At 35.7% G+C, this 17408-nt stretch overlaps 1 pseudogene; it reads left to right on the top strand.

Moving 5' to 3' along the window:
• The first annotated feature begins 8161 nt into the window (after positions 1 to 8161).
• Positions 8162 to 10911, top strand: LOC101619192 (annotated as a pseudogene).
• Positions 10912 to 17408: the final 6497 nt, after the last annotated feature.

Here is a 17408-nt window from a genome sequence, read left to right as displayed (position 1 = left end):
TGTGCCAGAGACCCCTAGAATCCAGGAGAAACTGGGTGGAAAGAAACCTCAGGGACTTCTTTAGTAGCCCACCTACATCAGGGGACAAAATAAAATGGTCAAAAGAAACTGCAGACTCTGGGAAGACTATGTCACCTGACAGTCATAACGTACTCCCCATGGACCCAGCCTAACAGGACAAGGACTAGCTAACTGGGAGCCACCAGACATTGAGAGACAATTCTCCCCTACCCATCGTAGTATTTGTCATTTGTTTGTTTGTTTATATGTTTGTTCGGTTCCTGTACTACTCGGGTGGTAGATTTCTGTGCCCTTCCTTCATTCTTACCCTGGATTTCTGTCTCCTCTAACTTTTTCCTTCCTCTCAAACATTATTATTTTTGCTGCCTCTTCTGACTCTTTCCCTCCATCTCCTCCTCCCCTCTTCCACCATTTAACCTTCACCTCCTCCTATCAACATCCTCCCTATTACATATCCATAGCATCCTCCCCACTCACCTAACCTCCTATCTCACTCCCTACTTCCTCTTAACTCCATTATTTTGCCCGAAGATGCCTAGAAGAAGCAAGAAATTGAAGAGAAAATCAGCCCATCCCTGCACTTGCAGGCACCTTCCAAAGACCAGAACTCAACATGTTACTAGAAGAAGCTGAACCCCACAAGAGACCCCTGGCTATTACTGGATGAGACTACAGACACAAATCCACAGAGGGGGGGGGCATAAAAACAGGAGATACTGAAACAAAACACAGCTCAGAACATCCTTCAAAACTGAAGTGTTTGGAAGTCCATCAGCCATCCCAGAAGGAACATCTAGAAAGAATGCTGGCCATTACTAGAAACACTGTGTCTCAATGAACAGAAAGCATTAGAAAATATACGACAGGGAAAGGAAGACAAATAAATACCTAAGCAAGTCTACAGGGGAAAAGTTCACCACAAAAAGATCAGTTACCAGAAATCACCAAAGAAACAGAAGAACTGCTTAGCCTACAAGGTAAAGAATTTAGAATCATCATGATAAATAAAAGAAGTTGAAAAAGAAAAAAAGTGATATGGGAGAAGCTATCAATGAATTGAAGAATGGAAATGAAAAGAAAAAAATATATGAGACAAATACTCAGCGAATTGCAGAAAGAGACTCTAAAACACGAATAAAGAAATGCAGGAGATGAAAAGTCCACTAGAAGAGATAAAGAATGCTGAGAAATGTAATAAAGCAGAATAGATGAAATGCAAGAATGAATCAGCACCCTTGAAGACACAGAAATTTTAAAAAAAAATGAAAACAGAAAAAGAAGGAAAAGGAAAATGAATGAAGTGCTATCTGACACCATGAGGAAAAGAAGTATCAGAGTTACAGAAGGTTAGGAGAAAGACCAAAGAACTGAGAAAATATTCACAGAGATAGCACCAAACTGCCATGACAATAGGAAAAATACAGCATGACACATCATAGTAAAACTACCAAGAATACAAGACAAGTAAAAATAATGAGAATGACAAGAGGGAGGAAACAAATAACCTATAATGGGAATCCAATCAGGCTGACATCAGACTTCTCCAAAGAAACACTAAAAAAAAAAAAGAATGGAGGGACATACTCAAGAAACTCCAAAGCATCAAATGCCAACGAAGAATACTCTATCCTGCGAAGCTCTCCTTCCTCTATGAAGAAAGAATAAGGACATTCTATACAAAGGAAACTTCACAATTTTGTCATGACTTAACCACACTCCAAAAAATAGCACAAGAAGTCCTCAACAAATATCAACAGAAGAATGAACAGGAACAGATCAAAATAAGGAATAAAAACACAAAAAAGACAAAAGGGCAAATATAGATGCCATAATGTCAATAGTATCGTTAAATGTAAATGGCTTGAACTCACCAATATAAAGACAGAGAGTTGCAGGATGGTTAAAAAAAACAGAACCCAACCTTCTGCTGTCTACAGGAAACACATCCAACTACAAAAGATATAAACAGATTGAAAGTAAAAGGATGGAAGACAATCCTACAAGCAAATGGTCCAAAAAAGAAGGCAGGATAAAGCTATACTTATAACAGACAAAATAGACCTCAAACTAAAAAATGTTAAAAGGGCCACAGATGGCCTCTACATTATGATTAAGGTGGAAATACAACAAGAAGACATAACACTCATCAACATATATGCACCAAATGAAGGAGCACCAAAATATATCAGGAAATTACCGTCATCTATGAAAACATACATATTTAGTAGGAGACTTCAATATGCCACTCTCCACAATAGACGGATCAACAAGACAAAAAAATAAGCAAGGACTCTAAAGGTCTGAACAAGAACCTATACATCATGGGTTTAACATACATCTATAGAGCACTGTACCTCAAACATTTTTCTCAAATCCATGTGGATCATTCTATAGGATTGACCCCATACTGGGTTACAAGACAAATATCAATCGATACACTAAGATTGAAATCATACCAACTATCTTCTTTGACCATGAAGGAATCAAACTAGAAGGCAAGAAACCCACCTACCTCATGGAGACTGAAACCCACACTAATGGAGGACCACTGGATCAATGAGGAAATCAAGGAAGAAATTTTAAAAATACCTTGAGAAGAATGGCAATGATGACACAAGTCTCCAGACACATTAAAAACAGTTAGAGGGGGCCCTCCTTGGTGGCGCAGCGGGTTAAAGCACTGCACTGAGAAGCTAAAGCCACTTCCGCATGAGTTCGATTCCCGCCTGCCCCGGAGGAGACCACATGGTGTGGCAGACCTCTCCTGACCCACCCGCTGTTCCCCTCAGCAGTGTACTTCGTAGATCTGCCTGTTCTGCTCCCCACTCTGTCTCTGGTGAATCCTCTCACCCTCCGCATCTCTGGCCTGTACCCCAGTTCTATATGAATAAATAAATAAATCTTTAAAAAAAAAACAGTTAGAGGAGGAAAATATATAGCAATACAGGCTCATATAAAGAAACAAGAAATAACTCAAAGAAACAACCTAATCTCCCATCTTAAAAAACTGGAAAAAAGAACAACAAAATAACCCAAAATCCAATATAAGACAGGAAATAAAAGTCAAAGCAGAAATAAATAAAATGGAAGTTATGGAAACAATCCACAAAATCAAGGAAACCAAAAGTTGGTTCTTCAAAAAAGTAAACAAATCTCTGGTCAGGCTCACAAGGAAAAAAAAAAAAGAAAAAGAAACATGAGAAAGCACAAATAAATAGGATCATAGATGAAAGAAGAGAAATCACAACAAAAACAGCAGAAATCAAAAGAATAATCCGCGAATACTATGAACAGCTATATGCAAACCTAGAAGAGATGTACAAATTCCTACATCTTTAGAATCATCCAAAGCTAGATAAAGGAGAAATAGAACAACTAAACAGGCCAATCACAAGCAGTGAAATTGATAGAATAATCGAATCCCTCCCCAAGAAAAAAAGTGCAGCAACAGATGGATTTACAAATGAGATTTACCAAAACTTTAGAAATTAACTAGTGTATATTCTTCATGAACTCAATAAAAAAAAATTAAGAAACTAGGAATACTGCCAAATACATTTTATGAAATAAACAGTATACTAATACTAAAACTTAAGAAAACAACACACAAAAAGGACAACTTCAGAGCAATCTCCTAAATGAGCACTGATGCAGACATCCTTAATAAAATCAAGGCCAACAGAATCCAACAATGCATTGAAAATAAAAACACACCATGACAAGTGGGATTTAATTCAGGTGCATAAGGATGGTTCAACATCCAAAAATCAATTAATGTAATTCATCACATCAACCAGAAGAAAAATCAAAAACATGTAATAATCATATGAATGGATGCAAAGAATACATTCGAGAAAGTTCAGTATCCATTTATGATGACAACCGTTGAAATTCTCAGAATAGAAGGAGCATACCTCAATGTGATCAAATCTATACATGATAAACCTACAGCCAATATTAATCTAAATGGAGAAAAGATGAAAACCTTTCCTTTAAGATCAGGAACAAGAGAAGGATGCCCACTATCACCAGTTCTTCATCATAATACTGGAAGTCCTAACCACAGCAATAAGACAGGAAAAAAGACATAAAATAATTCCAAATAGGGAAAGAAGAAGTAAAACCATCATTATTTGTAGACGATGTGATAATTTATATGGAAAACCCTAAAAAGTCCATGTAAAAGCTAATCTAATCAAAACAACCAGGTTAGTGAAGTAGCCAGATATAAAATCAACACACAAAAGACAGTCTATACATAGAAGAAGAAGGAGGAGGAGGGGGAGGGGGAGGGGGGGAGGAGGAGGAGGAGGAAGAAGAAGAAGAAGAAAGCACTTTACCTTAACAATTGAAACAAACAAAAGTACTTGGGAATAAACCTAATGAAAGAGGTAGAATATCTATGCAAATAAAATTATAAAACACTGTTAAAGAAATACAAGAAGATACAAAGAAAAGGAAAAATATCCCCTGACCTTGCATCTGAAGAATCAACAACATTAAAATAGTCATCCTATCAAAAGTGATTTACAGATTTAACACTATCCCAATAAAAATCTTAATGGCATTTTTTCAAAGAAGTAAAACAAATATTTATGTGATTCATATGGAACCATGAAAGAAACTCGAATAGCCAAGATTTTCCTGAATAAGAAAGAGGGGAATGGAGGTATCACATTCCCAGACTTCAAACTATACTATAAAGCCATAATAATCAAAACTGCATATTACTATAAGAACAGACATACATACAAATGCAATCAAATAGAAAAAACCAGTTATAAATCCACATCTTAAGGACAGCTAATCTTTCACAAATTAGCAAATAATATGCAATGGAAAATAAATTTGTTCAAGAAATGGTTCTGGGAAAATTGGGCTGCGATATGCAAAAAAAGAAAACTGGATTACTACCTTGCAACATACACAAAAAACAACACCAAATGGATTAAAGAGCTACACATAAGACCCGAAGCCATAAAACATATAGAAGAGAATATTTGTGAAACACCACATGATATATACCTCAGTAACTTCTTTGAAGATACATCACCCAAAACAAGGATAGTGAAGGAAAGGATAAACAGCTGGGACTATATCAAACTAAAGAGCTTCTGTACAGAAAAGGAGGCATTAAAGAAAACAAAGAGACACACCTCTGATGGGGTGAAAATATTTGCACACAATACTAATGATAAAGGGCTGATCACAAAGATATACAAAGAGCTCACAGAAATAAAAAGGTGTACAACTAGGGAAATGCACATCAAAACCACAAGGAGATACCATCTCACACCAGTGAGAATGGCACATATTTAAAAAAAAAAAAAAGAAATTAGCAACAACAAATGTTGGTGAGGATATGGTTAAAAAGAACTCTCCAGCCCTCACTGGTGGCGCAGCGGGTTAAAGCACAGCACTGAGAATCTAAAGCCGCTTCCCCATGAGTTCGATTCCCGCCTGCCCCGGAGGAGACCACATGGCGTGGCAGACCTCTCCTGACCCACCCGCTGCTCCCTCAGCAATGTACTTCGTCGATCTGCCTGTTCTGTTCCCCACTCTGTCTCTGGTGTAGCCTCTCACCGCCCCTGAGCCTCTGGCCTGTACCCCAGTTCTGTATGCACAAATAAATAAATCAAAAAAAAAAAACAACAACTCTCCAATATTGCTGGTGGTAATCCAAACTGGTCTAACCTCTATGGAATGCTGTTTGGAGGTTCGTCAAACTGCTAAAAATGGAGCTTCCATATGATCCAGCAATTCCACTCCTAGGTATCTACCAAAAGGACACAAAAATATTATTTCAAAAGGACATCTGTACCCCCATGTTAACTGCTGCACTACTTACAATAGGGAAGATGTGGAATCAACCCAAATGCACAAAAATAGATGACTGGATTGAGAAGATGTGGTACATATATACTGTGGAGTAGTACTCAGAAATCAAGATAGATAAACTCATGTCATTTGTGGCAACGGGGATGTACCTGGAAGGATCCATGCTTAGTGAAATAAGCCAGAAAGTAAAAGAAAAATACTATATGATTTCACTCATAGCAGGAGTGTAAAGCTTTAGAGAGAAAAAAAAAGCAGTTGTAATAAAGTAGAAATGAAAAGCATCAAACAACTATAAACCAGACACATTCTACAGAGTTGGAGAGGGGAATAGTATTAAAACTGGGATGGGAAGGGTACACAGGGCTATGGTTATGACATTAATGAATTTGTGGTGGGAAGTCCATGGGGATTACATCCCTAGATGAAAAAAATGTATAAAAATGAATAAAATGAACAATGATATACAAAAAGAAAACAGAGATAATATGGTAAAATATATAGAGATATAATAAAAAAAAATAAAAAATAGCTGCCCATGTGTTAGGTACATAAATGTGAATGACATCTATGCCTTCTTGCTGAATTGTTCCCTTAATCTTTGTATGTTATTCAACCATAATCACTACCTTTTGTGGGGGCATTGAGAGTCTAAATATCCCAGTAACAGAACGGTAGCTTCTGCTTTTCTCTCTGCATTATTGAGTTCAGCACTTTGTTGCAAACTTTCACTTCAGATTTGTTTTATGCTTTTCCATTTTAAATGGATGTGTTTAACTCAATCCTGTGCCATTTGATTGATGATTTCAAGTCATTGGCATTTGGGATGATGACTGATAAATACTACTAATTGACTGTCATTCTGATTTTTTTTATTGTTTCATTTTCCTATTTCATTTTCCCTTTGTTTTGCTTTGTTCTTTTATTTGAATGACTTTCCCTGATGATTCTCTCAGTTACCTCATTTTCAAATTGTTGTTACTCAATGTAGATTTTTTGGTTACTGGTTATTTTGGCAATTGTACTAAATTTACTGTCTAAAAACTTCCTATGTGCACTGATGCTGATTTTCCAACATTTAACTATACAGTTTCTATCATTTTCTTCTTCCTATTTAGCATTTTGTTGTTGACTCAGTATTTCTCATGGTTCTAATTTTTTTTTTAAGATTTATTTATTTATTCATACAGAACTGGGGTACAGGCCAGAAATGCGGAGGGTGAGAGGATTCACCAGAGACAGAGTGGGGTGCAGTACAGGCAGATCGACGAAGTACACTGCTGAGGGGAGCAGCGGGCGGGTCAGGAGAGGTCTGCCACGCCATGTGGTCTCCTCCGGGGGCAGGCGGGAATCGAACTCATGCGGAAGTGGCTTAAGCTTCTTTGTGCAGTGCTTTAACCCGCTGCGCCACCAGGGAGGGCCTGGTTCTAAATTTTTACCACTATTTTCATTTTGTTCAGGGTTTTACGTGTCATTTTTTCTTTTCTTGTAGAAGAACTGCTTCCAACATTTCTTGTACTATAGTGATAATTAACTCCATTAGATTGTTTGCCTAGGAAAGGCTTTATTTCACCTTCATAACTGAATGAAAACTTTGCAGGACAAAGTATTCTGGGATCTCAGTTCTTAGAGGATTGCAAACACTTCATATCAATCTTTTCTTTTATTATTTTAATGAATGTATGAATATTTTAATAATATATTTATTTATATATTTTTACATCATTGTTCTTTTTTTTTTACATTGATTAATTTCTTTCCTCGTGTAGTCCCATAGAATTCTCACCACCATTTCATAAGTGTATCATCACCACAGTCTTGCATGCTCTTCCTTTCCTAGTCTGGATACCTCTGCCACCCTCTCCTCCTCAGAGTGTCTCAGATTGATAAATGTCCATTTATTTTTGTTATGCTTTGTTGTGTTTTTTATTGTTGTTATATTTTGCCCTGATGCCTTATTTATTTCCCTTATGTTCTCCCTATAAATGAAACCATCTGATACTTTTTTTTCCTTCTGACTTATTTCACTAAACATTATCACTTCTACCTCCATCCACATTAGATTAGCTTTTTTGATTGCTAATAGTTTTCCATTGTACACATATACAACATCTTCTTGATACAGTCATCTATTTTTGGCATTTGAATTGTACCCAAGTCTATCATTAATAATGGTGTTGCAGTCAAACCCCCAGAAGATGGCAGCAGCATTGCTCTCCTGACAACAACTTCTTGGGGCAATTTGGTGGGCGCAGTGCCCATCCCAACCAGCCATCATGCAATGTCCTTCCCCCACTTTGGCATCATGGAACCCCAGGTGGCAGCCCAGAAGCAACACTGGCTGCGGAAGAAAAGCCTCAATGTCTCCGGACTCAGCTCAGATGGCGCCTCTGGGCCTGCAGACACCCGAGGCCCCTAGCCTGCTGACACCCGGGAACCCAGGCTTGCTGACAACCGGGGCAAAAACCCGATGGCAGATACTCCCTTCAGAGAGGTAGCTCCTTCACAGGTTTAATGCCTGGCCCCCATTGGGACTTTACTTTGAAAAGAAAACAAAGAGAGAAAGATGATGATTTTGTAAGCCTTAGCAGCCTTGATCTGAAGGAGCCAAGCAATAAAAGAGTTGATCTCTAGCTCGGGTACATCCTTGGCAAATTTAATCTCTCCTGCGAGAAATGGAGCAGTCCAACGCTTTGGTCAAACAATACAGTCACTTGCCCTCCGTTGTGAAAACTGATCTTCAAGTTCTGCCCAGAAGTTCTCATGCAGATCAACGGTCCCAATGCCTACCAAGAGGAGAAATAGTGTTCTGTGATCAGAAAAGCTAGAGATGAATATGAAGGAGTCCATAACTGTCAATGAAATCCTGACCCAGGGGGAACAAGATTTAAATGAGGATTTTAAACCTGCAAGAAAGGCCTACTATGACCCCATGTTAAAGTTGTCGATTACGTCAGAAGAGGAACTTGCACATACATTTGGTGATTTGGATGCTTACATACCTCTGCATGAAGATTTGTTGGCAAGAATTGGACAAGCAACCAAGCCTAGTGGAACAGTGAAGGAGATTGGGCACATTCTTGTGAACTGGTTGCCAGGCTTGAATGCCTGCAAAGACTACTGTATAAATAACTAGCAGCCAAAGCTCTTCTTGATCAAAAGAAACAAAATTGAAGAGTCCAAGACTTCCTTCAGCAATGTCTGAAGTCTCCCTTCAGTCAAAAATTAGATCTATGGAGCTTCTTAGATATTCCTCGAAGTTGTTTAGTCAAATACCTTTTACTATTAAAAGAAATTCTAAAATATACTCCGAAAGATCGCCCTGATGTTCAGCTTTTGGAGGAAGCTATATCAATAATACAAGGTGCCAGAGACCAGCTCCAACAATTGGGGTGACAGAGGTTTCCTGTAGGAAATGATGACGTCAGTGAAGGTGAATGAGGGACACAAACACTCATTCAGGTACAAGTGTTGTCTGCTGCCAGTCTCAGCAAGTCTTTATTATTTTATATTTTCAAGCAGTGGGATTACATCAGCATATGCATTGAGTAAAAAGAAATTAACAACTATCACTATCACATATTCCTAAGAACAGTTTGAAATCTTTTGATCTTTAGCTAAGTCTATAACACTTATCATTTTTTAAAGAAAACACTGCTAACAAGCAAAATGTCATTACTATTATTATTTTTTTGCAGCTGGACAAATAATTTACTAATAATAAAGCAGAAAGATTAATTTACATAGTTATAACTAACATTTTTATATTACAATAAAAGGTTAGCAAAACAGAAGGAAAGCTTCTTTTATTGCTAATTACTAAGGATCCTCATTTTTATTAAAGCATCCTAAAAAAAGTTTAAAACAAGGCCAGGGTAAGGAATGAAAAAGTTTACTGTACTCATTTATAACATTAAGAGAGATAGGAGAGTTGAAGGCCGAACAACAAAGGCTTAAGCTTTTTGGTTTCCAAAGTTTTTTTTTTCCTCTGGAGCTTAATTTAGTGTACATCTGGAAGATAGTAGAATGCGGGAGTTTGAATTATTGGTTTGGACAGGAACATGTTATCACAATATGTTTTTTGCACTGTCTAATTGTACTTTACAGTAATAGCCAATTGCTTTTATTTATAATAACCAAATGTAAAATCAAATTTTACTTTATCAAATGCATCCAAATGCAAAAATGGTTGCAAAAACAGGAGTGGCCAAAACAAAACAAAGAGATCCGATCCAGTAGCCGCCGTCTTCGGGGTCCCTGACTTTTCAGGGGCACCCCCTCATACCCGGATTTTGTCAGATGGTATGAGATGTTTGGCCCGTGCCAACAGGATTTCTTTCTGATAACAATGTAAAGAAAGGCAAATCAAAATGCTAATATTACATCTACAAACCAGAATATCTGGATGAATAACAGAAGGACCCAAGAATTGAAGCAAGCAAAGCATTACTTTGCCATGGAGAACTGAAGAATAAAAATGGACATAAACTTTTCAAGACGGCTTGGTTTTGACTCGACCTGTTACAAGGAATGCACGCCTCTCCTCCCAGGTTTACTGGCAGCCCATCCCAGTCCAGGAGCTAGATTTGGAAGACCTGCAGGATGGATAAGTTAAATTGGGGGGGGGGCTTTGCTTTCAGCAACTCAAATAAATCTAAAAATACCTTTAGAGTTTGCTTTCAAGAACCCTCCTCAGGGCATTCCCGCACTCTGCAAGCCAATGATGTGTCCACAAGCATCAGTGGGCCAACTGTATTCGCGCTGCCATTGCCCCTTTCTAGCAGGTGTCCAGTGCCACCAAGTTGCAGGGTCTCCCAGAGCTCCAGGAGGAGAGTGAATAGAACCACCTTGCTGCCGGGAACATTAGCGCCCAGAGAAGGGCATCCATGGCATCCACAGTGACCCAGGTGAACATTGAAGGAGACGCTTCAGAATGTGGCTGTATACCCCACAGACAGCATAAAGAGTGTGAATAGCCACCGAACACGGCCTGGCTTCCGAAACACAAAGGACAGAGCTCCAAACACTGGCAAACGAAAAGAGACTTTGGTGTAAAGGAAGCCCTGTGCATTGACTAGAGGGGAGACTGTTTATTTATAAATGTGTACAGGTTGTTTTTCCTTATAATGTGAGCATGTCATGAGAGCATTGCAGAGTTACATAAAACCAGTCTTAATAACTTCTGTGGTTTTGGTGATTGTCCCTTCTATTTTTTCAATGGCAGCTAAAGATACATATGCAGATTACTTCTAAACAGCAGGGGGTTTTGTTTTGGTTTTGGTTTTATTAACAAACCTGGTATTTTTAATCAAATGAAATATTTATGAAATAAGTTTTCTCCTCATTCTGCATTCATCATGACTTGTCAATTTCAACCCACTGCAGTATATATTTGCCAAAACTTAAAATTTTGCAAATACTAGGATTTTACCATTGTTTCTTTGATAGACCTAGTATAGACTTTGAAGTTTTAACAATGGCATCTGAAATCTTCATGAAATAGATGTTTGTAATATTTTAGAATTTACATCAAAATTTAAGTTCCTTGGAAACCAAATGTAATAGATTTTCCATTTCATCAATGGGAATGCTATGCACAAGTTTGTTTTTCACTGCACATTCCTCATTTTTCATTCATTTAACCAACCACTCAGTTTTTTATTGTAGTTTTTAGTATTTGCTTTTATTTTTTTACTTTAATGCCTTCAAATTGGCATGCCTTTAAAATATTTTTCTCCCTTGATTAAAATTGTGTGTGTCGGGCCCTCCCTGGTGGCGCAGCGGGTTAAAGCACTGCACTGAGAAACTAAAGCCACTTCCGCATGAGTTCGATCCCCGCCTGCCCGGGAGGTGACCACATGGCTTGGCAGACCTCTGCTGACCCGCCCACTGCTCCCCTCAGCAGTGTACTTCGTCGATCTGCCTGTTCTGCTCCCTGCTCTGTCTCTGGTGAATCCTCTCACCCTCCACATCTCTGGCCTGTACCCCAGCTCTGTACAAATAAATAAATAAATCTTTAAAAAAAATGTGTGTGTGTTGTGTGTGTTTGTGTATATATATGTGTGTATATATATATATACACACATATATTAATACCTATATATGTGTGTATATATATATACGTATATTATGTATATACGTATATATATACACACATATATACACATAAATATATGTGTATATGTGTATGTATATATGCGTGTATATATATAAATATTTATGTATAGATACACACACATATATATACATATATATGTAAATGTTTTAATCATAGTAACTTTACCAAATGAAACCAAGACTTACTGTTTTTGAGCCAATTTCAAAAACTACAATGTTGGAAGTAGCATTTTGGGGTGGCCAGTATGTAAAGTGCCTCCTTGTATTCTGGACTACTGAAAGAAAAACACCTTTATGATTTGCTGAAAGTTTTGGTGGTGTCTGAATTTATGAGGGAAAGAAATTGATGATTGATAATAAGTAAAAAAAAGAAGGAAAGGGAGAGTAGTTTTGTCTTAAAATTAAAATGTCTGGTTATGCCAGAATGTGAAAGAATAGAGAAAAAGCTAAACTTGAGGGTACATAGTAAGTTGTAGAAGTCTTGAAGGAAAGTGAATTTTATTTGCCTTGGTTTATAAAACCTGCAGATGATGGATTTGAAAAGCAATAATGATATGCATTGGAAATATGGCATATTTTTGGTCGATTTATTCATATGATGGAAAAAAGACTGATTAATCTTATTGTAAAATGTTTCCGTTAAAATGAGATCCTAGTCTTAAAATTTCTGTCACAGCAGATTTACAATGTTGATCAATATAAGTAAATGTTGACTATTTTGTGCAATATATTTGGCCAGAAAATGAAAACAAAACAAAAAAAAAATCTGTAAATAGATCAATCCAAATATCTTTGTATAAATGAATTATATAATTAAAACTCACATACATAATCACCATTAAAAAAATGGTGCTTAATAGGTGATTTGGTGATGGGAAACCCACGGGGATTACAACTGAAATTAAAAAAATGCATAAAATGATGTGAAAATAAACTATTATATTATTTTTAAAAAATGGTGCTGCAATAAACATAAGGGTGCAGGTATTCTTATTAATTAATGTTTTTGTATCCTTTGGGTAGATTCCCAGAAGTGAATTGTTGGGTGTTATTGTAGTTTCATTATTAATATTCTGAGGAACTTCCATATAGAATTCCATAGTGTCTGGGCCAGTTTGCATGTAGTAGTCTGTTTTCAATATTTTGTTTATGTTGGTCCAGTTTTCCCAGCACTATTTATTGAACAAACTGTCCTTTTCCACTGCATATTATTTGCTCCTTTGTCAAAGTTTAATTGTCCATATATCTGTGGTTTTATTTCTGTGATTTCTATTCTGTTCCATTGGTCCGTGTGACTGCTTTTGTTTCAGTACCACACTGTTTTAATTATTACGGCTTTGTACTATCGATTGAAGTTTGGAAGTATGATACTTCCATTTTCCTTTGTTTTTATAAGTAGAGTTTTGGCTATTCTCAGTTTATTGTGGTTCCATATTCATTTCATCAAAGTTTGTTCTATTTCTTTGAAGAATATCATTGATAATTTCATGAAGTAGTTTGAATCTATAAATTGCTTTTGGCCATTGTAATAACATTGATTCGTCCAACCAATGAACATTGGGTAATTTTCCATTTCTTTGAGTCTTCTTCTATTTGTTTTAACAGTGTTTTATAATTGTCTTTGTATAGGTCCTTCAATCTTTTTTTAGGTTTATTCTCAAGTATTTGATATATTTTTTTTTTTTTCAGTTTAAAAAGGGGTAGATTTTTTTTTTATTTCTTCTTCAGACTGATTGTTAGTGTAGGAGAAATGATTATTTAGTGTTGATATTGTTTCCTTCTATTTTGCTGAACTACTTGGTTATTTTGAGTAATTATTTTGTGGATTTTTTTTAGTGTTATTTCTATATATTATTATACCATCTGAAAATAGTGATAGTTTTACTTCTTTTGTAATTTGAACTCCTTGTATGACTTTGTCTTTTCTTATTGCTCTGGCCAGGGCATCCAGTATCATAATGAACAGGAGTGGTGAGAGTGAACAACTTTGTCTTATTTGTGATCTTAATTAAATGAACTTCAGATTTCCACCATTGAGAATAATATTGGTTATGGGCTTGTTGGATATGTTTGAACATACATCTTAATGTATGTTCTTTCTATACCTAGAATTTCAAAGGCCTTCATTAGAAATGGATGCTGCACTTTGTCAAAAGCTTTTTCAGAATCTATAAATACAATCATAATGTTTTTATTTCAATGTTTGTTAATGTTTTGGATGATATATATCAATATCCGTATAATGAACCATTTCATCTTTATCTAGTGTGAGATTTTCATAAAGCTCTAGGGATTTGTCCATTTCTTCTAGATTGTTGAATTTGTTTGCATAGATGTTCATAGTAGTTTCTGATTATTCTTTTGATTTCATTGGAATCTTTTGTGATTTCTCCTCTTTCATTTGTCATTCTTTTAATCTGTTTTCTGTCCACTTTCCTTTGTGAACTTGGCTAGAGTTTTGTCTAATTAATTTATTTTTTCAAAGAACCAACTTTTGGTTCATTTATCTTGGATTTTTCTTACATTTCTAATTCATTTTTTCATATTTATTTCATGTCTTCTATTGATTCAGAGGTTTTCTTGTTCTTTTTCTAGTTCTGTGAGGTGTGAGATTAGGTTGTTTCTTTGATTTCTTTCTCATTTCTTGATGTGGGTCTGTATTGCTACATATGTTCCTTTTATAATTACTTTTGCTGCATCCCATATATTCTGGAATTTGGTATCGTCTTTTCATTCAACTCAAAGTATTTTTAATTTTTTCTTTGACCTCAGTAGTCAGTGGTATTCCAGAAAACTGGATTTCAGTCTCCATGAGGTGGCAGGTTCCCTTGTTTTCCTTTCATGATTTATTTCTAGTTTGATGCCTTTATAGTTAAAGAAGATATCTGGAATGGTTTGGATGTTAGTAAATCTGTTGATATTTGTCCTGTGGCTCAGTATGTGATTGATTCTTGAGCATGAACTGTGTGCATTTGAGAAAAATATGTACTCAGATTTTTTTTGGGTGCAGTGTCCTTTAGATGTCCGCTAGGACCATGAGGTCTAGGTCTTTATTCTGGGGTCTAATGTCTTTGTTTATTTTTTGTCTTGTTGATCTGTCCTTTGATGAAAATGGGGGTTGAAATTTCCTGCTATATATGTATTCTCTTTAATGTCTGTTTTTAGAGCTGATAATGATTGTCTTGCTCCTTAATTTGATGAGTATATGCTGATGAGTGTTATATCTTCTTGGTGTATTGATCCGCTGATAATAATGTAGTGACACTCTTTGTCTCATTTTACTTTTTTTAACTCTGAAGCTCTTTCATCTGATATAAGTATAGCTGTTCCTGCCTTCTTCTTTGGTTCATTTTCTTGTGGGATTGTTTTCCTACCTTTTATTTTCAGTCTGTGTTGGTCTTTTGTAGTTAGGTATGCTGACAGCAAACAGTTGGATTTTGTTTTTCTATGTCTTTTTATTGATGAGTTAAGACCATTTCCATTTAGGGTTAATATTGATACATTGGTATCTGTGTTTGCTTTTTTGTTTGCTTTTTGATGTGTGTATTTATCCCTTGCCTCAATCTGCTCTTTTTATTCATTCATCTGTTTGCTTTAGCTTCAGGGCTTTTTGTTTTGTTTTGTTTTGTTTTGTTTTTGGAGTGGGGATTTAGCTATAATGAATTCTTGGACTTTCTTTTTGTATGAGAAGTTCCTTATTTCTTTTTTATAGAGGAAGGAAATCTTTGTGGGATAAAGTGTTCTTGGTTGGCATTTGTTGTCTTGAAGTTTGTTGATTATATCCTTCTACTCTCTTCTTGCTCAGTGTTTCTTTGGAAAAGTCTGATGTCAATCTGATTGGTTTTCCATTGTATTTTATCTGTTTCTTCCCTTTTGTCAATCTCATGAGTTTTTACTTGTCTTGGATTCTTGAAAGTTTTACTAATATGTGTCTTACTTTATTTTTTTTTCCCCTCATGAAATTTAGATGTTCTTCTTGCTTCTTGTATGTCTATTTTTCATCTCCTTTTCCATGTTTGGGAAGTTCTCTTTGATTATCTTCTCCAATATTTTTTTCTGTTCCTATGTCTCTCTCTTCTCCTTCTGATATTCCTATAATTCTTATGCTTCCTTTTGTCATGAAGTCACATAATTCTTTCATTGTTTGTTCATTGTTCCCCTTTGTATTCTCTTTCCTCTTCTGTTTCGGTTCTTTTCACTTCTGTATCTTTGATAGTACCAATTCATTCTTCCATCTCATCTATTCCATTTTCATTGTTGAGTGTTATATCTTCTTGATGTATTGATCCACTGATCATAATGTAGTGACCCTCTTTGTTTCATTTTACTTTTTTTTTTTTTTAAGGACTTTTACTTTTTTTTTTTTTAACTCTGAAATGTGTTTCATCTGATATAAGTATAACTGTTCCTGCCTTCTTTTTTGGTTTATTTCCTTGTGGGATTGTTTTCCTACCTTGAATTTTCTGTTTATGTTTGTCTTTTTTAGTTAGTTTGTTTCTTGTAGACAGCAAAACGTTGGATTTTGTTTTTAAACAAATCTGCTACTCCGTCTTTTTATTGATGAGTTAAGACCATTTTTCATTTATGGCTAATATTGATATGATGGCATCTGTGTTTGCCTTTTTTTTTTTTGTAGATTTTTTCCTTGCCTTAATCTAATCTTATTCATTTATCTGTTTGACTTAGCTTCAGGGCTTCTTTTAGTACTTTTTTGCTGTGGGAAAGTAGTCATAACGAATATTTGGACTTTCTGTTTGTCTGAGAAATTCCATATTTTTTCTTCATAGAGGAAGGATATCTTTGTAGTGTAAAGTATTCTTGGTTGGCATTTGTTGTCTTTGAGTTTGTTCATTATATCCCTCCACTCTCATCTTTCCTGTAGTGTTTCTTAGAGAAGTCTGATGTCAGTTGATTGGTTTTCCTTTGTATTTTATCTTTTTCTTCCCTTTTTTCAAGAAAGAAAAAATCATTATTTTTTTTCCTTGTCTTGGATTCTTGGGAGCATTACTATTCTGTGTCTTGCTTAATTATTTATCTTTTGCAGGATATTTAGGTGTTTTTCCTATTTCCTGTATGTATATTTTCATCTTCTTCATGTTTGGGAAGTTCTCTGATAACCTCCTCAAATATTTATTCTGTTCCTATGTCTCTCTCCTTCCTTCTGGTATTCCTATAATTCTTATATTTCCTTTCCTCATGGAGTCACATACTTCTTGGAGTGTTTTTTCACTTTTTTTCCCCCTACATTTTTATCTTTTCTTTCTATTTTGGTTCTTTTTATTTCTGTGTCTTTGACAGCACTGATTAGTTCTTCCAATTTATCTATTGTTTCCATTGTTTTCCCAGAATTCTTTAACTCTTCCATTAATCTTTTAATTTCTTACATTTCCCTCTTTAAGGACTCAAATTTATTCTTTTGGTCATTAATTATTTCC

This window comes from Condylura cristata, unplaced genomic scaffold (genome assembly GCF_000260355.1).
Source record: "Condylura cristata isolate star-nosed mole 26May11 unplaced genomic scaffold, ConCri1.0 scaffold00056, whole genome shotgun sequence".
Classification (NCBI taxonomy): domain Eukaryota; kingdom Metazoa; phylum Chordata; class Mammalia; order Eulipotyphla; family Talpidae; genus Condylura; species Condylura cristata.
This window is presented reverse-complemented; position numbering and strand designations above follow the sequence as displayed.